Source organism: Prionailurus viverrinus, chromosome A2 (assembly GCF_022837055.1).
Source record: "Prionailurus viverrinus isolate Anna chromosome A2, UM_Priviv_1.0, whole genome shotgun sequence".
In the NCBI taxonomy this organism is placed as follows: Eukaryota; Metazoa; Chordata; class Mammalia; order Carnivora; family Felidae; genus Prionailurus; species Prionailurus viverrinus.
This window is the reverse complement of record NC_062562.1, coordinates 162,821,188-162,828,412: the sequence shown is the minus strand read 5'-3', so window position 1 is coordinate 162,828,412 and position 7,225 is coordinate 162,821,188.

The following is a 7,225-nucleotide window of genomic DNA, read 5'->3' as shown; positions in this document are numbered from 1 at the left end:
GCTTGGGTCTGACCCCTCCTGTGCCTCTCGTAGGATTGGGGGCAGAGCATTCGTTTTTCTGGGCCTCTGCTTTCTCGTTACAAGATCGTTGGTGTCGATGAGGGCTGAGGCGATTTCCATCACCGAAAACAATCCTAGCAAATACTTATCGGGTGCCTACGACGTGTTGAGCTATACACTGGGCACTGGGAAACAATACTAAGCAAGACAGACAAACTTGCAGGAAATGTAAGAAATTCTAGGGTAGGGTGAGCCCAGAGGGCTTTGGGAGAGCGTGGTGGAGGGCATCCAAGACACCTGGGAAGGTCCAAAATCTAGCAACGGTCAAGGGAGGTTTGCAAGAGGAGGACACCTCTAACGCGAGGCCTGAAGAATGAGCACACGAGTTGCCAGATGAAGGTGGAGGTTGGAGAGGACAGTGTATGCCGAGGTCCAAAGCCCAGCACAGCCAGAGCATAGAATGAGCATTGAAGGAGAGGCCCGAGAAAGAGAGGATGAGCAGACTAGGAAAGCCTTTAGCACAGATGAGGGAGTTCAGACTTTATCCAGGGGCAGTGGGTGCTGTGGAGGGGGTTTGGGCAGGGCAGGAACAGGATGACATTTACATGGATGCATTAAAAATTTTTTTTTCTTAACGTTTATTTATTATCGAGAGACAGAGCATGAGCAGGGAAGGGGCAAAGAGAGAAGACACAGAATCCGAAGCAGGTTCCCGTCTCCGAGCTGTCAGCACAGAGCTCAATGCAGGGCTCAAACTCACAAACCGCGAGATCGCGGCCTGAGGTCGGGCGCTTAACTGGCTGAGCCACCCAGGCACCCCCACATGGATGCGTTTTAGATGGCTACCTGTAGAGGATGGGCTGGCTGGAGGGGACGAGACTCGAGACCTGCACATTAGCAATCCAGGTGACAGGTGCTGGTGACTGTGGACCATGCTATGTCAGAAGGGATGGAGAGAAGTAAAAGATTAAAGAGACATTTACCAAGCAGCTGGTGCAGGGTGTGTTGACCAGTGTGGAGAGGAGGGAGGTGGAGGGCGGTGATGTTGACCTGATTTCTGCTTGATGACTGACTACCCTACAGCAGCATTCCCCTGAGGTGGGCAACACTGGAGGAGGAACAGTTTTGTACTGGGGGAGCCGGCTTCGATCTGCTGAGTTGGTGGAACCAGAGCGTCCCCAGTGGGAAGCAGGCCATGTGGGTGCAGAGCTCCACCGGGGGTCTGGGCTGGAGAGAGGCCTGAGGCCCATCGACATGTTTCTGAAGCAGTGGGCAGCAGATTATCTGCAAGAACTAGGTGTGGAGTGGGCAAAGACAGAGCCTGGGACTAAACCCTGGGGACACTTACGTCCAGGGGATGGCGTGCAGAGAAGCCTGGAAAGATTGGGAGCGTGCAGTGCCAGAGAGTGGAAAGGGAAGCCCCCAAAACAGCACAGAGGAGCTGAGGAAAGGCAATGTTTCAGGAATAGAGGAAGAAGTCAGCAGCTGAAGGTTGTCAAGAGATCAGGTAATAAGAACTTCCAAGTCCTCTGGATTTTGCAGCAAGGAGACGGGTTGGCAGGTGCTTCGTGGGCAGTTGGGACAGAATTCCCATTCCAACGGTGAATCACAAATGCACGGTCCCACGGAAGGTAGAAGAAAATGAGACCAAGATGCAGGTAAACGAGCGAGGTCAGCTAGAAGGCCTCTTTGACCGATAGGCCAAGGACGGAGGACACGGGGGTTCTGAATGCAGCGAGTTTGACTTCTGTGGCAAGAACGAGTAGGTGATTCCAGGTGACTGTGACAGCCGTGTGGCCATAAATAGGAGCCACTGAGTTTGGCCTGAGCAGCATTTTAAATGCTTGGAAATTTCACATGAAACTCTGGACTTCCAGGTTCTCTTGTGAAAAGTTGGAAGATCTGGAAACCGGTGGCCAGGGCTGAGCGGCAGATGGCCTCTTCAGACACAGGGATAGGGGGCGCAGCGTCCTGGGCCCTCGGCACGCCCATTGGCCTTGCTCTCTGGAGTTGCTTACCAGGCCGCTTAGGCACCGAACTTGGGATTCCCGCCAAAAAAGTCATCGCACAGACTTTTAAAATCAAACACATGAAAGAGACATTTATGTTGGTTATACCAATGTTTATATTCCTCTAAACATTCCGGAATTCTTGTGTAAGAACAGCTTTTAGATCCTGCGGCATATTTGGCGAGACCTACCATGTGCCAGACATTTACAGGACTTCTCATTCTCTCGAATCTTCTTGACAAGGTGTATTTTTGTCCTTCGAGTTTGTTTGCAAGTAGTCAAGTCACGTAGGGTCAGGCCCGGTGGTAATCAAGACAGATGGTGCTAGAAAATGCTATGTGTCTGCAATGAAGGACTGGGGTTCCTGATAGCTATTCCCCAGGGAGGAGTTCAGGGTCAAACAGTGGCAGTCTCACCAAAACCAATATACACCCCCCACGCCACCCCCGGTGTAAGCCAGCCCAAGCATGACTCTCAGTAAAGCATCAACCTTTTTACCTTAGAACCACTTCCCAGTATGTGAAAAACAGCACAAATGTACCGTTTCTAGATAGAGAACAAAATGTTTTATTAAGTAATTGAAATTTATTTATTTTCCCCAATCTTGTTCCCAAGAGCAACAGTAGCCAGTGGGTATAGAGTACCCCGTCTTTGCTCCCTGGTACGAACCAGCCACAGAGGAACGCGGCGGGGTTTCACCAGCCACGTGTCCATCAGGAACTTATGATGAGGTTGGACATGACAGATGAATGTCAAAGAAATGGGATATAAGTGCTGAATGGCTCTGTGGCTCTAAAGACCAGAGAATACAGCGTGGAAGATGGGGGCCTGAACACAGAGCTGAGCAGAGGTGGGGTCTGGATGTGTGCACTGAGAAGGCAAGGACAGAGGGAGGGAGAGGACAGGGAGAGGACAGGGAGAGGACAGGGAGAGGATGGCTCCAACCCCACCTTCTTCCCACACGCCTCTCTCCCTCGCCCCTCGAAGCCCTGTGGGGTCCCCAGATCCTACATCTCTCACAGCCCGTCTCCCTCCCTTCCAAACCCCGATCCTTACATGAAATTTACCACTACACGAAACTTACCATTTTAACCATTTTAAAGTACACACTTCAGTAGCATTAAATACATGCGCAATGTTATGTAAACATCACGGCTATTTCCAGAACCTTTTCATCCCAGACGGAAACTCTGTCCCAATCTTTTTTATGTGATGGCCCATGTAAATAAGGTGACTCTTAGGGTCAGTGAGAGAGCAGTACAGGGCTGCGGTGTAGCTGGGCAGGGAGGGGAGGAGGGGGGAGGCTCTAGAGCCCCACCCACTGTCCTGGTAGCCAGGAGAATGAGCTCCACATCCCTGTAGCTGCCAACAGGTTAGAAAACTCTTCCAGCCCACAGATCCGAGTTCTTGCATGTGAGGGAGATGGGGTCCAAATTCACTTACCACCAAAGTGATGAATATCCAGCAAGTTTCCCTGAATTGTAATAGTTCACGGAGATAACAAACACCCTGGAGACCTGAACCCCACCAGGCATCCACCTAGTTTTTCCTGATGGCCTAGACTTTAGTCCTCAGGCCTCTGTATCCCACCTACACCCCTTCTCAAATGGATGGGCTGGGGACAGCTATCTTTTTTTTTTTAATTTTTTAAATGCTTTTTAATTTATTTTTGAGACAGAGACAGAGCGTGAGCAGGGGAGGAGCAGAGAGAGAGCGAGACACAGAATCCGAAGCAGGATCCAGGCTCCAAGCTGTCAGCACAGAGCCGGACGCGGGGCTCAGACTCACAAACCGCGAGATTATGACCTGAGCCGAAGTCGGACACTTAACCAACTGAGCCACCCAGGGGCCCCGGGGACAGCTGTCTTATTGCTATCATTTTCTAGGATTTTGGTTGGCCATCACCACTCAGGTGATCTGTACATATAAGAGCAAGGGACTCAGTCCTGATTGACAAACACTTCCCCCTCCTCTAGGCCCTTTTCCCGGGCTCCCGCCTCCCTCCAACCCCAATCTCCTAACTTCCAACTGATCTCACTGGGCGATCTTAGGTGGAACCCAGCCCCATGGCCATTCTGGTGATGACCACAGCGCTGGGGGAGGCGGAGAAAGACGAAGAACTATGCTGGCCACCTGTATCGGAGCATGGTAGTGAACAGAAGACAGTGCATCTTGCCTGCTGGGGACCTCACGGCCATCCCCCACGGCTCCAGCGCTCCATCCAGCATGAACACCAATGAATGGGCACCCAGCACACCCACGCACTCCACTCCTGTGTTGTTGCTGCTTTTCACTTTGAGCAGGAGGGGAGAGGGGTCAGTAAGGGGCCAGCCTCGCGTGTTTCAGACAAACACACGGCCAGTGTACTTTGTACAGACTGTTCCCGTTTTCTTTCTAGGCGACAGACACCATGCTTGGGAAACTAAATTGGTGGTAAAGAGAGTGTTTGGCAGCAATGAAAGGAACAAAATGAAGGGGGTAAATTTATGAGATACGTTAAAGACAAAGAAATGTCTGTGTGGCTCGACCTCCTGTTTCTCCCCCTCCCGATCGGTAGGGCTGGACAAGAACTGCTGGTCAGAGCGACCTGCCAGACATCCCTGTGAGTCTCAAGTCAGAAAGATTCTATGTGTCCGCCCCCCCCGCCCCCTCCAGGCCTGGTCCACTCAGCAGGCAGGGACACTCCGGCATTTTAATCTTCCACCCGTTAAGACTGGCTAAGCTTTGGGGCGCCTGGGTGGCTCAGTTAGTTGAGCATCTGACTCTTGATTTCAGCTCAGGCCACGATCCCAGGGTCGTGGGATCGGGCCCCGCATCAGGCTCTGTGCTGAGCGTGGAGCCTGCTTAAGATTCTCTCTGTCTCTCTCTCTGCCTCTTTCCCCAGCTTGCTCTCTCTCTAAAATAAAAATTAAATTAAATTAAAAAAAAAAAGAGAGACTGGCGGAGCTTTAACATCTTTGCGGCCTTCTGCAAACATTATAGGGAGTCAAGTGAAAGATCTTGCCCTCGTGGCATTTAGAATCCATATAGAAGACAAGCACCAGGGGCCCTGCAGTCTCCAAAGAATTAAAAGCCAAGGTCTGGGCTCATACACCTAAGCTTTAGGGAGAAAACGCTTGAGTTTTATGAAACACCCAGACCATCCCATGTGATAGTATATGGCCCACTGTGGGCACGGGGGGAGTCCAGACAAGGGGAGGCTTCAGGCCAGAACATCAGAGAGGGCTTGGTAAGTAGGAGGGTCCTGAGTGAGTCTTGAAGGATGCTAGAATTGGAGCAAAGAGGAGGTGGGAGAATCCAGAACAACGCAAGAGAGCGGGTAATTAAGGGCTGACCTGTGCAACCGGGCGCGGTGCCACAGGAGGTCAGGCATTTGTGACGCTGAGTTTGCAAGGAGAGCGGGCTGTCTAGCTCCGAGTGTGCAAACCAAACACTCCTCTCCAGTTCCCCTGCTGGTGAGGCATGGAATAATCAGGACTCTTTCCTTCCCCTAGCACTTCACAGAGCTGGCTGCCACGCCCCACCTCCCGGTGTCAGCCACTCCAAAGAAACTACTGAGGGAAGGGGCAGGCAGTGTGAGAAGGGTTTGCCATTGCTACCGCTAGCAATAATGGCAGCTAATATTTACCTAACACAGCCAATCTTCACAATAACTACCATTATTATCCCCGCTTTACAGATGAGGAAGCTGAAGCACAGAGCAATTAAGTCATTTGAACGAGGTTGTTCATTCATTCAACAAACGTGCATTGTCTGGCACTGTTAGATGCTGGGAATAATAATCGTCATAAACTAAAATATCTTGGACACTTCCTTCGCGCTAAGTACTCTACAAGTGCTGCTCCCCTCTTCTCACTGCCACCCTAGGAGTGAGCATCACCGTCCTTGGTTTAGTTTTTCTGACGAGGTAAAACAGGCTCAGAGAGTCTAAGTAATCTGCATACAATTACACAGCAATGCATGATGAAAGCAACCCAGTGGTTTGGTTCCAGAACCTGTGCTTTAAAAAAAAAAAAAAAGATTTTTTTTGAGGAGGGTAGAGGTAGGGTAGACGTCCAAAGTCAGGGTTGATCCCCTTTGAAGTTTCTGAGGGAGAATGTGTTCCAGGCCTCTCTCCCAGATTCCATTGTTACTGGCAGTCCTTACTGGCTGTTCTTTGACTTTGTGAAAATGAATAGAAATATATTCAAAATGGAGGGGGGGGGCACCTGGGTGGGTCAGTCGGCTAAGCATCCAACTTGGACGTGGTAGTGATCTCACAGTTGGTGAGTTCCAGCCCCGCCTCGGGCACTCTGCTCTCAGTGCAGAGCCTGCTTCGGATCTTCTGTCTCCTGCTCGCTGCCCCCCCTGCCCCCCCCCCCCCCCCCCCCGCGCAGGCACTTTCTCTCTCTCTCTCTCTCTCTCTCAAAAATAAAAATAAAACATTTTTTTTTTTAATGAAGGTGGAAAGCCATGATGGGATGGCTCTCACACCGCTACCGCATGTGGGAGCTTACATAGAGCACCAGCAGGAAGGAAGATTTCCTCTCTGCCTGGCAACCATGGAACCTGCCCTCACTTGCAGCCAATGAGAGGTCAGCACTTCAATCAGCTCAGCCAATGAGAGGCTGCCACCGCTCCGAGCTCCCATTTTCCCCCGATGAACTTTTTGTTCAAAACACTCTCCTCCCCAATCCTTCCTTTCCTCTATAAAAGGATGGTCTCCTTTGCTCTCCCAACTTGCCTATGGTTCCCCTTCGTTTGTGCGTTCCAAGTTGCAATTCCTGTGCTATTCCCAAATGAACTCATTTGCTACTGGAAACCCTCTGTTGTTTTAACTTCTGAAGTTAACAACTTGCAGACGCATCACTCCAGTCCCCTCCTCCTCTTCCTCCTCCTCCTCCTCCTCCCCCCTTCCTCCTCCTCACGTGCTCTTCTCTGTGTGTCTGTCTCTGTGTCTCTTCTTATAAGGATCCAGTCATATTGGATTAGCCCACCCTGATGACCTCATTTTAACTTGATGACATCTTCAAAGAGTCCATTTCCAAATAGGGTCACCGTCATAGGGACAGAGGGTTTGGCCTTCAACCTATGTCTTTAGGGGACACGTTTCAACTCAGAACAGAGCTTCACTGAGATACCGTGTCACAGCTGCAGGAGGAGAGAGGGAAATGCAGGTTCCTAGCGTTGGGCGAAGACTGTGGTGGGGACGGGCCAGCTCGGTCCACCAGGGGAGA